Below are 16,555 nucleotides of genomic sequence, written 5' to 3'. Positions count from 1 at the left end.
CTCTCTCTGTGTCTACCTGTGTGTTCATGTGTGTCTCTATATATTTTATATATGTGTCATATTTTACCTCTGGATGGTATGGCCAAAATAAAGCGCTCTGTTTAATTTGCTTAAAGCAAGCACTTACAAAAATTATTTCTAAATGAAACTAACCCAGAAGTCTTTCAAGTTAACTTGGTATGAAATAATATTTGGTAAATAAAAGCTTGTTTACATTTTTGGTTTGATTAAAATAGACACATCCACAGAGTTGTCAACACTGGATATGATGCAGACATACAGCCAGGGTTTACTAGTCAAATAAGCTCGTGTTATCCCTGTTACAAATTTGTCAGAAAATAACAGCTTTAAATAATAGCTAATTTTGTCTAATGTCTCATGAAGTTTTTGTGGGTAATCTAAACATAATTGTGGGGAACAAATTATTTAGAAGTAAATGAGATAAGAGTTTAAACTTTTAGCAATAATTATATTTTATGACATGTATTCAGTAACTTCCAAAATCTATTTGGTAGTTAGAAACTTTGAATTTTTGCTGGGTTAAATTAAATGATAAAAACTCATTAACTATCTAGATCATTTCCAAATAAGATAAAATATTAGGCATTAATTATTAAATATAGGTTTATCTACTTTTGACTTATTATTACAGAGAAAATAAAAAGTGTTTGGGTCTATTAATAAACATGTCTTGCATTTTATTAAAAGATTGTACTATGAAGTAATGTGTTTCTAAAAAATTATAAAATGTATTCATAAACTTACCAAGCCACAGAATATAATGTAAGATATACGTCTTCAGTAAAGAAGGTATAGGTAATGGAAATATTTTTATTTGGTTAATAAAGATAAATTTTCCCTAAAGTACTAGGAGGGAAAGAAAAGAAGGCATGGGACAACTTCTGAATGTAAAAAAAAATGTTATAAAAGGTTTGTGGAATAGGAAACCTGAGAAAAGAATTATGCATTGTCAATTTGGCTAAGATTAAAATAAATTTAATTAAGTGAATAAGTTTTAATATCAAAAGTAAGCTGATGCAAAGTTAGGATTTGTTTTTTTCTCTCTCTCAAAAGGATAATTTTCTTAAACTTTTAGTCTGCTCTTGGTAAAGAAATTATGAAAGTTTTTTCTTTGAGTAGTTGACTAGGAGGGTAAGGATTTTATGTTTTATCAAAATAAATTTACTATATTGTTTTTAGCAGGTTTTTAATCACAGATGCTAAGGTTTTTCTTACAGCTATTTAATTTTCTACATTCACCTAAAATTATTTAATTGTAACCATGGTTAAATGGATTTACTAAGCATTGTTTCATAGAGACCTATGATACTATGTGGGTAAATGTTATAGATATAAGTATTTTCAAAAAATTATATAACATTACTAAAATTCTGATCATGGTTATCAGTCATAATTCTAGTTATTATCTTAGAATGTTGTATGTCACAAAAATAACCAAGCTTCTTTGTCAATTGTCATTTTTAAGTCTTTTGTCATTTACCGATAGTTATTGTTTAACTCTGATGCCTTTTCAAATATGTTTCATCTTCAGAGAGATTCATGGAAAGGACTCTGACACTTTAGAATACAGGTTCCTGATAAACTGCTAACAAATGATCAATATCAAGTGTTGATTATATGGGACTGAATAAACTGACGAGGATGATTATGATTTTTATGACTTTCCATTTAAAATATTGCGGAATTTTTAAATTATTTTGTTTTTTTTCAAATTGAAGGAAATTTTTTTCTTTTTTTTTGTGAGGAAGATCAGCCCTGAGCTAACATCCATGCCAATCTTCCTCTTTTTGCTGAGGAAGACTGATCCTGAGCTAACATCTATTGCCAAGCCTCCTCCTTTGTTCCCCCCTTTTCTCCCCAAAGCCCCAGTAGATAGTTGTACGTCATAGTTGCACATCCCTCTAGTTGCTGTATGTAGGATACCACCACAGCGTGACCAGACAAGTGGCGCATCGGTGCATGCCCCGGATCTGAACCCGGGCCACCAGTAGTGGAGCATGTGCATTTAACTACTAAGGCACAGGGCCGGCCCTTCTCTTTTTTCTTAAGATAACTATGACTTATAGCAATTTGGTAAATTATACTTTTGTAAACAGAATTGAAACATTTATTTTTTCTCCTTACTTGATCATTCCAGAATTAGTGAGTAAATATTCTTATTAACATATCAATATGGTTATTTGCATAAGTTCAATAAGAATCTGTTCTCCATATAACAGGACACAATTGGAAACATTGGTTATATTACCAAAGCTTTGACTGGAATGTCATATTTGAGAGAAACATGCATATACTCAGATATGACCAGACAGCTTTTGAGGAACTAAGATTGGACTTTATGAAATAAAGCCATGAAAATATTGGCCTGGTACCTTGTAAGGGTTTCCAGCAACCTACCAGGTGAGTAAGGAAGGTCACTTCTCTGATGGGTGCAAGGAACATCAGTGTTTTGGGAAACCTCAAAAGAAGAGAGGAATTTACCCAAATCTATAGGTATTGCAGGCAAATTCTGATGACAAAGTCCTTGTCTTAGCTCCCCTGGCCTGGAAATGCCTTTAAAATTCAATCTGAGAATCCTTATAACAAGTTACAGCAAAGCAGATTTAAAGGAGCCTGTATGATCAATTTCTATTCTTGCTGTACTTATGTAAATAATTGGCAAAATTTATTGAAACTAAGCTTATATTACAAACCAGTTTGTCTTAATTTGGCTATCTTTGGTAAAAATGAGGGTGATTTTAGAGAGAAAAAAATATGTTTCAGTAGAAACTTTAATATACATTTGTGGATATTACATTGTAGTTCTGTTAATTGTCTTTGAGCTTTTTGTTCCCTACCTGTAAACTGGACTGGATCCTGAATTCATCTAGTTTCCTAAAATATCTGGCTATAAATCTCTAAGCTAACATTTTCAATTTTTTTCCATCATTTGCATTTGAAATCATTAAGAACAGAAACGACCCTGGTTCCTAAAGCCTGGCAAAGTGAAACTGGACAATTTGATATAAACTTAAGAGAGATCACCAGAATAGCATGCCTGTTGTTGTGTAAGCCACTCAAAAGGATGCCTGAACACTTGATCACATCATCAGAGACATTTCAAGCTGGAAAAAATGCTTTGACCCTGACATCTAAAAATCCTCTTGACTGGCTGTCTCCTGAGCTCAGAAACTGATTTACAATTTAATTTGCTCCAAGTGTTAACCTTCTTCTGTTTGTTTCCATAGAAATACTTCCTATTAAATACCTGATTGCTTGCTTCCACAATATAGGCTCAGCTTTGGGAGCCCACCTGCATCAACACCTTTTACAATGAATTTAACTGGACTGATGTATCATCAAGACTAAGAAATGTGATCAATGAGATGTAACAATCTACCAACCCACCTTTTGGACTATGAAACTTATTAAAGTTTCAAAGGACTATGAAACTTTTTACTGTGAAGGATGAGAATTGCCCACTCCAAGATGTGTCTCTTTGGCCTGAGGACTATTATTGGCTGGTTATTTTTTTAAAAAACTTCAGACATGGGACAAGCTCTGAAAACCAAGTGGAAGTTACCCTTTTAAAGAGACATTTACATTTGCAAGGGAAATCTCCATTTGTAAAGATATCTCCCTCTCTGTACCAGGAGGAGGGGGATGACCTTATCTCTAAGAACTCTTATCAATGTGGAAGATAAAGACTTAAATCTACATAATAACCTTACTCTTGTTTACTGTGCTTTTCTGGTAATCTCCCATAACTGAGTTCTCCCACTCCCAGCATCCTCCTTTGTCTTTAGCTAAAGATGCTGTTTAAGGTGGCAGCTTTGGCCATTCTGGGAGTTACTCAGTTTTCCTGGGTTTCTCCCATGTATATGTGCTATAAAGACTTGATTGATTTTTCTCCAGTTATTCTGTCTCATGTCAATTTAATTCATAGCTCAGCAGAAAGATCTAGAGCATAGAGGAATTATCTTCCTCCCCTACAAATATCAAGTCATCTGCAAATAGTTACAGTTTTGCTTCTTCCTTTCCAATTTGGATGATTTTATTTCTTTTTCTTGCCTAATTGCTCTGGCTATGACTTCTAATACTATGCTGAATGAAAGTGGAGAGATTGGGAATCCTTATCCTCTTCCTGATCTTAGAGAAAAAGCTTTCAGCTTTTCATCATTGAGTATGATGTTAGCTGTGCCCTTGTCATATATGACCTTTATTATGTTGAGGTATGTTCCCTCCTTCCACACTTGTTGAGAATTTATATCATAAATGGATGTGGAATTTTGTCAAATGCTTTTTCTGCATATATTGAGATGATCATATGATTTTTATTTTTTATTTTGTTAATGTGATGTATCACATTGGTTGATTTGGGGATGTTGAACTATCCTTACATCCTTGGACTAGATCCCACTTGATCATTGCGTATGATACTTTCAGTGTATTGTTAAATTAGGTTTTGATTTCTATTTAATTCCATTGTGGTCAGAGAACATACTCTGTATGATGTCCAATCTTTTACATTTTTTGAGATTTATCTTACAGCTCGGTATTTGGTATATATTATGTTCTATGGATGCTTTAAAAAAATTAACATTCTACTGTTATTAGGTGGAATGTTCTACATATGTAATTAGATCCTATTGGTCAATTGTGTTCTAATTTTTTTATATATTTGCTGATTTTCTGTGTAGTAGTGTTATCAATTGTTAAGTGTGGGTTGTTGGCGTCTCCAACTATAATTTTGAATTTATCTATTTTTCCTTTCAGGTCTATCAGTTTGCTTCATTTACTTTGGGGCTCTGTTGCTTCTCCTATTTGGTACATACACATTTAGAAGTGTTATGTCTTCCTTGTAGATTAATTGTTTCATACTTATGCAACGCCCCTCTTTGTCTCTAATTTTCTTTGCTCTGCAGACTCTTTTATTTGATATTAATATAGCCACTCCTACTTATCAAGATTAATATTTGCCTTGTATCTCTTTTTCCATCCTCTTATGTGCAAACTACCTATATAGTCATGCTTTGCTTAATGACAGGGATGCGTTTTGAGAAATATGTCATTAGTGGTTTCATCATTCTGTGAATATCATAGAGTGTATTGAAAGGGATGAAAATTTGCCACCCCAAAATGTGTCACTTTAGCATAAGTATTATTTTAGGCTTATTATTTAAAAAAACCAAAAGGATCATAAAAATTTTTGTGTTATCTCCCCCTTAACTGCTTAAAATAATTCAGATTACAAAAACTTGTCTAAAGAAGTGAGCTGTCCCCTTAGCATAACATGAACTAGATAGTAAACAGGGAGGAATCTGGAAAAGCCTGTTTGTTGGGCTTCCTTCTGTGTTCTTCTGTTTCTGTGTGGCCAAACACTTGTTTTCCAAATGTTTTCTCCTTTTTACCTACTTTCTTCCCTTTGAAGTCCCTGACTCTCCCCACCCCCAACATCTTTTTCTTTAGCTGAGCATGGCTTTAGCTGATGAGGGCTTCAGCCACTTTGATGAGTTACTTGGTTTTCCAGGTTTTCTCCCATATATACATGTTATTAAACTTTTGTTTGTTTTTCTCCTGTTAATCTGTCTCATGTCAATTTAATTCTTAGACCAGCCAGAAGAACCTAGAAGTGTAAAGGAAAATTTCTCCTCTACAGTTCTTACACAAACCTAGATGGTATAGCCTACTACATACTTAGGCTATAGAGTACTAATCTTATGGGCCCACTGTTGTATATGGGATCTGTCATTGACTAAAACACTATTATGCTGTGCATGATTGTATTGTATTTCAAGTGAGTTTCTTGTAGAAAGCATACTGTTGGATCTTGTTTTACTTTTAATTTACTATGCAAACCTCTGCCTTTAATTGGTATACTTACACCATTTACATTTAAGGTAATTATTGATGTGACAGAGTTTCAGTCTAACATTTTAGTTTTTGTTTTCTGTTTATACTCTTTATTTTTTCTGTTTACTTATCTTCTTCTGGGTTATTTGAATTTTTTTTGGGATTACATCTTGATATACTTATAGTGTTTTTGAGTATATTGTTTTGTATAATTTTCTTAGTGGTTACACAAGTATCAAAACATACATAAATAACTTATCAAAGTCTGTTGTTAACATTTTTACCACTTTTAGTGAAATGTAGGGACTTTACTTTTATTTAGGTCCTTTTACCTCTCCTCTTTTGGGAAAAAAAAATCTTAAACATTTCCTCTATATACACTGAACACTACATCAGATGGTGTGATGTTTTTTGCTTTCCCCATGAAATATGATTTAAGAAAGTCTTGAAAGTAGGATAGTCTATTATAATTACCAATGTTTTAAACCTATTCTGATGTTATTCTTTCCTTTCTGAAATTTCAAATCTCATCCTCTTACCTCTCCTGTTTGAAAAGCTTTCTTTAGCCATTATTTTAGAGTAGTTTTTTAGCAACAAACTCTCTTAGTATTTTTTTATCTGAAAATGTCTTTATTTACCGTTCATCCCTGAAGGATATTTTTACCAGATAACAAATCAGGGTTGACAGTTATTATCTTTAGGTACTTGAAAAATGTTGTGCTACTTCCTTTTGGCCTCCATGCTTTCAGATGTGAAATTCACTGTTATTCAAATTAGTGTTCCTATGTAAAGAATATGTCTTTGTGTAAAGAACATGTCTTTGGCTGCTTTCAAGATGTTTAACTGTCTTTATTTTTCATAAGTTTAGGATGTGCCTTGATGTGGATTTCTTTGAGTTTATTCTACCTAATATTCACTCAGCTTCTTGAATCTGTAGGTTTATGTAGTTCTTCAAATTTCCAAAGTTTTCAGTCATTATTTCTTCAGATACTTTTTCAGTCCCTCTTTGTCTCCATTTTTTGGACACCAATGATATAAAATCTAGCTCTTTTTTATTGTCCCAAAGGTAGCTGAGGCTGTATTCATTTTTTCCAGTCTATTTCTCTCTGTTGATCAGATTGGGTAAATTCCACTGATCTACCCTCAAGTTCTCTGATTGTGTCTTATGTCATTTCCACTCTCCTGTGGGGCCCATCCAGCGAATTTTTAAAATTTTTCTATTATTGTATTTTTGAATTCTATAATTTTCATTTTATAATTCCTACTGATTAGCTGAGATTGTCTATTTTTTCTTTTGTCTGAAGAGAATTCATAATTGATTGTTGAACCATTTTTATGATGACTGCTTTAAAATCCTTGTCTGATAATTCCAACATCTGATTCATCTTGGTGTTGGCATCTGTTGATTATCTTTTCTTTTTTGAGGTGTGAATTTCCTTATACTTTTTATGGTGAGTGATTTCCTAATGCAACCTGGAATGTTTGGATATTATATTATGAGACTTTTGATCCTATTTTATCTTCTTTTCCAGCCAGCAGTTCCCCTATTAAGATGTAGCCCAAAGTGTGGATAGATATGTATATTCAATTTCCTGCTGAACTTCACTGGCACCACCTTGGCAAAGTGGGACATTGACTTACACTGCCTCTCTACAGGTGAGTAGAATGGAAATTCAACTGCCCCTTCATATCTGCTGACACTTTCTCATCTTGCACTTTCTCCTTACCTCTATTTGGGGGTATAAGATCAGCTCTTCCCTTGGCTTCCTGACACCATGGGAAGGAGAAGCAGGAGATTAACTTTCACTGTTTTCTTGCAGAAGGACAGAAACAGAAGCTCAGCTCACTACTGACCACTGCACCAGGGGAAGAGGGGAGCTGAGTGTCCACTGCCTATTCCTGAAACACCTCTTTCCTCCTCTTTGATGCTGGGTTTGATTGGAGGCTCAGCTCCCCTCTGTGACTTACTGCCTCCAGAAAAGGGAGGAAGCAGAATGTCAACCACCCTGGTGACACCACCTTTTTATACACCTTAATGTCAGTAGGTATGGAGGTTCAGCTCTCCTTTTGGTCTTGCTGACATCAGGGTCGTGGGGAAAGTGCCGTGTTGACTAACCCCAACTCACATTGCCTTGTTCAATCTCAATGATGCTGGAAGAGGGTAAAGTCTAAGTTTCCTATTGGGTGCAACTGACACAAAGGTGAGAGGTGAAGCCTAAAGGTGACTAGCCTTGCTTTGCATTGCCTCGTTAAATCTAGTTGATGCAGGGTGGTTATGGAGGCTCAATTTGGCACTGAATCCCATTAACAAGACTACCTTGAGATGATAATCAGAGCACTATCTGCTTTTTCTAGGTGATAAATGGAGGCTCAACTCTCCCACTTAGCCCCACTGGCATTACTCAGGAGGGAGAATCAGAACACCTCTTGGTTCTGCCTGGTGGGTGATGGAAGACTAGCTTGTTTCTTGACCTTGTTGACATTACTCAGCAAGGGGTTCTGATCATTGCTATATACTTCTGCTGTGAAGGGGATGAAAAATAATCTTCTCAGTCAGCCACTCCAATGTGAACTAGAAGAGGAATCAGAAGGTGAGGATTGGAGGAAGTTCCAGTTCAAGATGGTGATATAGAAGGATCCTGAACTCACCTCGTCCCATTGATACACTGAATCTGTGGCTACATATGGAACAATTTCTTCTGAAAGAAACCTAAAAACTAGCTGAATGACTCATGCACATTGGGCGAATGGGAATAAACCCACATTGAAGTGGATAGAAAAGGCGAGACACAATCTTGCCATAAACCTCACCCTTAGTGTGATGACTCACAATCAGGAGGAAATTCACAACCCCAAGCTTCTCCCTGAGGAGTGAAAGGTTTGAACCACACATCTGGCCACACAAAATTTAAGACCTGCACCTAAAAGATAGGCCCTCAAAACATCTAGCTTTGAATGCTAATGATGCTTGCATTCACAAGACTCAAAAAGGTATAGTGATTTTGGAAACAGTTCTTAAAGGGCTCATGTGGACTCACTCATGCCAGAGACCAGTGCAGAGGCAGCTGACAGAAAGGTGCCCAGTCTTCCTGTTAAAGAGGCCTATTTGCTTATCTTAAAGCTGTAGCTTGAGGGACAGGCATCTAATTTAACACACAACAAAGGAAATAGTGAAATACTCTTCAAAGACAGAGGCCAACAGTCACCATCTTTGTGTTCTCACTCTGCCTTGATCCAGGAGGCCAGGATATCCTAGAAAGGAGCTTATACACTCACTTGGCACCCTGATTTTAGCAGCTGCCACCCAGGACACACTTCTAGATTGTGTGGCTCTGGGGGCCAGTGGGGCTTAGGCTTGCAGGTCCCATAGTACTGTAACAAACAGAGAAAGAGTTCTTAACCAGCTATACCCCCAAGGCACAACAGAGAGGCAACAGACTGAAACACCCAATCCTTCTGTGAAAAAGGCCTATTAGCTTATCTTCATAGCTGCAGCCTCAGGGGCAGGCTTCTAATTAAACACACTTCTAGGGGCTGACTACAATCCTCTTCAGAGACTCGGTAGGCTAGTAGGCACCATATTTGTGCTCTCCCTCTGTCCTACCCCACAGCACTGGTATCTCCAAGAAAGGAGCTTGTGTACACATCTGGTGCCCGAGCTTTTGTGGCTGCCACCCAGAGGACACATCCCTTGATATCCTGACTCTGGTGGCCAACAGGACTTGTGATCATGGATTCAATAGGACAGTAGCAAACAAAGAAACAGTTCTTAACTGACTATCACTCCAGGACTCAGTGCAGAGGGAGCATACAGAAACACCATCTCCAACTCTTACCTTAAAAGAAGTATATTTGCATACTTTAAAAACTGCTGCCTGAAGGTACAGCTTTCAATCATCCTGAATCAAGATTCTAAGATCCTCCACTTGGGACACTGACGGGTTTTGGCACACCCTCAACTACTGGGAGTCACTAAGAATAAAGTAGGCTCTTTGAAAATCACAAAGATTTGAGAGACAACCAAGAACTAGGGCAAGATTGAATGATAATGTTCATCACCTACATGAGGCCACTCCTTCAAGACTGGGAGATGTGGCTCTTTTATCTAATGCATAGAAACCAACACAGAGAGTAAAGGAAAATGAAGAAACAAATGAATATGTTCCAAACAATAGAATAACATAGAAACCTCAGAAAAAAACTTTAATGAAGTGGAAATAAGTAATTTACCTGATAAAGAGTTGAAAGTAATAGTCATAAAGATGCTCAGCAAACTCAGGAGAAGAATGGATAAACAAAGTGAGAATTTCAACAAAGAGATAGAAAATATAAGAAAGTACCAAGTAGAAGCCACATAGGGGAAGAATGCAATAACTGCACTTAAACATACAATATAGGAATTCAACAGCAGACTAAATGAAGCAGAATAAAGGACCAGTGAACTCAAAAACAGAGCAGTAGAACTCATCTAATCAGAGCAGCAAAAAGAATGAAATAGAGTAAAGAGAGCTTATGAAGCTTATGTGAAAACATCAAGCAGGCCAACATTCACACTATGAATCCTAGAATGAGAAGAGAGAAAAAGGAGAAAAAACTCATTTGAAGAAATAATGGCTGGAAACTTCCCTAAAAGGAGAAGGAAACAATCATCCAGATCCAGGAAGTCCAGAGAGCTCCAAATATTAAACCCAAAGAGACTCACACCAAGACATATTATAATTAAAATGTGAAAAGTTAAAAGATAAGGAAATAATCTTAAAAGCAGCAAGAGACAAACAACTTGTTATATACAAGGTAACTCTCATAAGACTATCAGCAAATTTTTCAGCAGAAACTTTGCAGGCCAGAAGAGAGAGGCACCGTATATTCAAAGTGATGAAAAAAAGCCTGATAACTAAGAATACTCTACCCAGCAATGTTGTCCTTCACAATTGAAGGAAAGATAAAAACTTTTCTAGACAAGCACCACTAGATTGACCTTACAAGAAATGTGAAAGGGGACTCTTTAAGGTGAGATGAAAGGGCACTAATTAATAACAGGAAAATATATGAAATCATAAATCTCATGGGTAAAAGTAAATATTAGGTAAAATTCAAAATAATCTACTTTGTAAAGCTGGTGGCTTGATCACTTAAAAAGCTAGTATGAAGGTTAAAAGGCAAATTAGTAAAAATTATTGTAGTTATAACTACAATAATTTGTGGATACATAAGGTAAAAAGAAGTAAATTGTGACATAAATAACATAAAACATTGAAGGGTGTGTAAATATGTAGAGCTTTAGAATGCATTTAAACTTAAGTTGTTATCAATTTAAAATAGACTGTTATAAATATAAGTTGTATTATGTAAGACTCATGGTAATCACACAGCAAAATCTATAGTAGATACACAAAAGACAAAAAGAAAGTAATGTAAGCATCTCAATACAGAAAAATCATCAAATCACAAAGGAAGCGAGGAAGAGAAGAAGAAATGAACAAAGGAAATACAAACATCAGAAAAAAAATAACCAAATGGCAATAAGTACATACCTATCAGTAATTATTTTAAATGAAAATGGACGAGATTCTCCAATCAAAAGACTTAGAGTGGCTGAATGAATTAAAAAAAAAGACCCATCTATATGCTGCCTGTAAGAGAATCACTTCAGATGTAAAGACATGCACAAACTGAAAGTGAAGGGATGGAGAATGATACTCCAATTTCATGCAAATGGAAACTAAAAGAAAGCTGTGGTAGTTAGACAAAATAGACTTTAAAACAAAGACAGTCATAAGAGACAAAGAAGGTCATTACATAATGATACAGGGGTCAATCCAACAAGAGGATATAACATTTATAAATATTTATGCACCCAACATAGGAGCACCTAAATATAGGAAGCAAATATTAATAGAAATAAAAATGAGAAAAAGATAGCAATACAGTAATAGTATGGGACTTTAACACCCTACTTACTTCAATGAATAGATCATCTAGACAGGAAATCAATAAGGAAACATTTGCCTTAAATGTCAGGTGACACCCGATGGACTTAATAGATATATATATAGAACATTCCATCCAAAAACTGCATAATACACATTTTTTTCAAGTGCACATAAAAAATTCCCCAAGATAGATCACATTTTAGGCCACAAAAAAAGTTTCAATAAATTCAAGAATATTGAAATCATATCAAACATCTTTTCCAACAACAATGGTATGAAACTAGAAATCAACTACAAGAAGAAAATTGAAAGAACAAAAACAGATGGAGACTAAACAACATGCTACTAAACAACCAATGGGTCAATGAAGAAATCAAAGAGAAAATTAAAAAAATACCTTGAAACAAATGGAACCAGAAACACAACTTTCCAAAAGCTGTGGACACAGCAAAAGCAGTTCTAAGAGGGAAGTTTGTAGAGATACATGCCTACCTCAAGAAACAAAAAAAATCTCAAATAAACAACCTAACTTTAAACTTCAAGAAACTAGAAAAAGAAGAAGAAAAGAAGCCAAAAGTTAGTATAAGTTAGGGAATAACAGAGATGAGAGTGGAAATAAATCATATACAGTCTAAAAAGATAATAGAACTGATCAATGAAACTAAGAACTGGTTCTGCAAAAAGATAATCAAAATTGACAAACCTTTAACTACTCTCACCAGGAAAAAAAAGAGGGATGATTCAAATAAATAAAATCAGAAATGAAAGAGGAGATGTTGCAACTGATACCACAGAAATAAAAAGTATTGTAAGAGGCTACTATGAACAATTATATGCCAAAAAATTGGAAAACCTAGAAGAAATGGATAAATTCCAGGAATACACAGCCTTCCAATACTGAATCATGAAGAAATAGAAAATCTGAATAGATCAATTACTAGTAAGGAGGTTGAATCAGTAATTAAAAACCTCCCAACAAACAAAAGTCCAAGAACATATGGCTTCACAGGTAAATTCTACCAAATATTCAAAGAAGAATTAGTATCAATCCTTCCCAAACTCTTCAATAATTTGAAGAGAAAAGAATACGTCCAAGCTTATTTTATGAGGCCAGAATTACCCTGATGCCAAAACTAGATAAAGACACAAAAATAAATGAAAATTATAGGTGAATATCACTGATGAACATGCACACAAAAATCCTCAACAAAATATTAACAAAACAAATTCAACAATACATTAAAAGCATCATACACCATGATTAAGTGGGATTTTTTCTGGGGATGCAAGGATGGTTCAACATCCACAAATCAATCAATGAAATACACCCCATTAACAGAATGAAGGATAAAAATCATATGGTCATCTCAATAGCTGCAGAAACATCATTTGACAGAATTGATCATCCATTTATTATAAAAACTTTCAACAAAGTGGGTATAGAAGGAACGTACCTCAACGTAATAAAGACCACATACGACAAACCCACAGATAACATCATGCTCAATGGCGAAAAGCTGCAAGTTTTCCTCTAATATCAGGAACAAGACAAGATTGACAACTCTTGCCACTTTATTCAACATAGTATTGGAAGTCCTAAGAGCAATTAGGCAAGAAAAGGAAAAAAGACATCCAAATCAGAAAGAAAGAAGTAAAACTGTCACTATTTGCAGATGTCATGATATTACATATAGAAAAACCTAAAGACTCCACCAAAAAACTGTTAGAACTAACAAATGAATTCAGTAAAGTTGCAGGATACAGAATCAATATACAAAAATGTGTTGCATTTCCATACACTAATAACAAACTATCAGAAAGAGAAAGTAAGAAAGCAATCCTGTTTTCACATGTATCAAAAAGAAAGAAATACCTAGAAATAAATTTAACCAAGGAGGTGAAAGACCCATATACTGAAAACTATAAAACATTGATGAGAGAAATTGAAGAAGACACACATAAAGGGGAAGATATTCCGTGCTCATGAAGTGGAAGAATTAATATTGTTAAAATGTCTGTACTACCCAAAGCAATCTACAGATTCAATGCAATCCCCACAAAAATTCCATTGGCAATTTTCACAGAACTAGAACAAATAATTCTAAAATTTTATGGAATCACAAAACACCCTTAATAGCCAAAGCAATCTTAAGAAAGATGAAAAAAGCTAGAGGCATCACATTCTCTGATTTCAAACTATACTACAAAGCTATAGTAACTAAAATGGTATGGTATTGGCACTAAAACAGACACAGAAATCAATGGAAGAGAATATACCCATGCATATATGATCAATAAATTTACAACAAAGGAGGCAAGAATATACATTGTGGTAAGGACAGTCTCTTCAACAAGTGGAATTGGGAAAACTGGACAGCTACATGCAAAAGAATGAAGCTGTGCCAATCTCTTACACCATATGCAAAAATAAATTCAAAGTGGATTAAGACCTTGAACCATAAAACTCCTAGAAGAAAACAAAGGCAGTGAGGTTCTTGACCTAAATCATGGCAATGCTTTTTTGGACCAGTCTCCTCAGGCTAGGGCAACAAAACCAAAAATAAACAAGTGAGACTACATAAAAATAAAAAGCTTCTGCACAGCAAAAGAAACCATCAACAAAATAAAAAGGCAACCTACTGAATGGGAGACAATACTTGCAAATCATATATCTGATAAGGGGTTAATATCTACAATATATGAAAAACACATACAACTCAATAGCAAAGAAGCAAATAATCCAATTTAAAAATGGGCAGAAAATCTGAATAGACATTTTTCCAAAGAAGACATACACATGGCCAACAGGTACATGAAGAGATGCTCAACATTACTAATCATCAGGGAAATACAAATCAAAACCACAATGAGATATCACCTCACACCTGTTAGGATGGCTACTATCAAAAAGGCAAGAAATAACAAGTGTTGGTGAGGATGTGGATACAAAGGGAACCCTTGAGCACTGTTGGTTGGTAGGTAAATTGGTGCTGCCACTATGGAAAGCAGTATGGAGTTTCCTCAAAAAATAAAAATAGAACTGCCCATAATCCAGCAATTTCACTTCTGGGTTTTATCCAAAGAAAATAAAACCACTAACTTGAAAAGATATATGAACCCCCTTGTTCAGTGCAGCATTATTTACCATAGCTCAAATATGAAAACAACCTAAGTGTCCATAAATGGAGGCATGGATAAAGAAAATGTGGAATATATACATAATGGAATATTATTCAGCCATAAAAAACAATTAAATCTTACCACTTGTGACAACATGGATGGACCTTGAGGGCATTATGCTAAGTGAAATCAGTCAGACAGAGAAAGACAAATACTATATGATCTCACTTATACGTGGAATCTAAAAAAAAACAACCTTATAGATACACAGAACAGATTGATGGTGCCAGTGTTGGAGGGTTGGGGGTGGGCAAAATGGGTGATGGGAGTCAAAAGGTACAAACTTCAAGTTATAAAATAACCAAGTCATGGGGATGTAATATTCGGCGTGGTTAATAATACTGTAATAGTTAATAATACTGTATTTCATATTTAAAAATTGCTAATAGAATACATCTTAAAAGTTCTAATCACAAAAATAAATTCTATCAGTATGGTGATGGATGTGAACTAGAATTATTGTGGTGATCATTTTGCAACACACACAAATATCAAATCATTATGTTGTACACCTTAAACTAATATAATGTTATGTGTCATTTATGTCTCAATTAAAAAAAAGTGAGGACTGATTCTACATGGTGGAGGGGAATGGGGAATAGGATGGAAGATCAGTTCCCTTTTTGTCCTTGTGGGGATAGGGTGAAGATTTTCTGGTGGTATTTGGACGGAATAGGACACATTGCTGAAAAGATTTTTTGGGGCCGGCCCTGTGGCTTGGTGGTTAAGTGCGCGCGCTGCGATGCTGGTGGCCCGGGTTCGGATCCCGGGTGCGCATCGAGGCACCACTTCTCCGTTCATCCTGAGGCCGAGTCCCGCATACAGCAACTAGAAGGATGTGCCGCTACGACATACAACTATCCACTGGGGCTTTGGGGGGAAAAATAAAATAAATAAAATCTTAAAAAAAAAAAAAAAAGATTTTTTGTTGTTAAGCCACCCTTTCCAGTTTTTTTTTTTTTTTTTTTTTTTTTTGCCTGAGCAAACAGGGTTTTTCACAGCATTTCTCTGTCTGTGCCTGTCTTTGGCAGTTATGAATTGGAGGCTTCTCCAGTGTCCTATCTAGGATATGTAGGAGTTTGAAAAGAAATCCAGGAAACTTATCCCAGTATATTCCTCAAGTCTTAAGGTCCCTAGGTAGCCTTTCTTCCTCTTCATACCTTTCAGAGTCTTCCTATGGTAGTTTGTCTTGTTATGTTCAGTGTTTTTCCGTTGTGAGAGGAAGGATCTGAGTGGAATGTAGCTGGTCCATCAGGGCAGAACCAGAAGCCCTCAAATTTACTGAAGTTTAACTTGGATGTATGTCTATAGGGCATGCTTGGTAAAAATGAAGGTACCAACTGCCTTGGTTCAGACTCACATCACTTTTAACCTGGATTATTACAAAAGCCATCTGTGTTTCTGACTTTGTTTCCCTTTCTAGTCCCCACAGTGAAAGCAGCATGACACGTTGTTTAAGAGCATGCATTTTGGAGTTAGTAGACCCAGATTTGAATTCCAGCTCAGCCACTTACTAAGCTGTGAGAACTTGGGCAAGATCCTTTTCCTGCCTTGACTGAGCCTCGACTTCCTCATCTGTCAAATGGGTT

The 16,555-nt window shown here is 35.4% G+C and overlaps 1 protein-coding gene across 2 annotated transcripts in view; it reads left to right on the top strand.

Annotated features, from left to right (window-relative positions):
- The window catches only part of LOC147911898 (uncharacterized), a 185,747-nt gene extending 169,865 nt beyond the window's left edge, over positions 1-15,882 (top strand). The window contains exons 6-7 of one of the 2 annotated variants that reach the window (XR_015550411.1): positions 7,386-7,509; positions 8,209-15,882. The gene's annotated coding sequence lies outside the window, so the exon portion shown is untranslated. Of the gene's footprint in view, positions 1-7,385; positions 7,510-7,673; positions 7,895-8,208 lie in introns of those variants that run through there. The other variant, XR_015550414.1, reaches the window with a different exon arrangement.
- The last annotated feature ends 673 nt before the right edge of the window (positions 15,883-16,555 follow it).

This window comes from Ceratotherium simum, chromosome X (genome assembly GCF_057802395.1).
Source record: "Ceratotherium simum simum isolate JZ-2026a chromosome X, ASM5780239v1, whole genome shotgun sequence".
Taxonomy (NCBI): Eukaryota; Metazoa; Chordata; class Mammalia; order Perissodactyla; family Rhinocerotidae; genus Ceratotherium; species Ceratotherium simum.
Note: the sequence above shows the minus strand (reverse complement) of the source record. Positions and strands in the feature narration are given on the sequence as shown.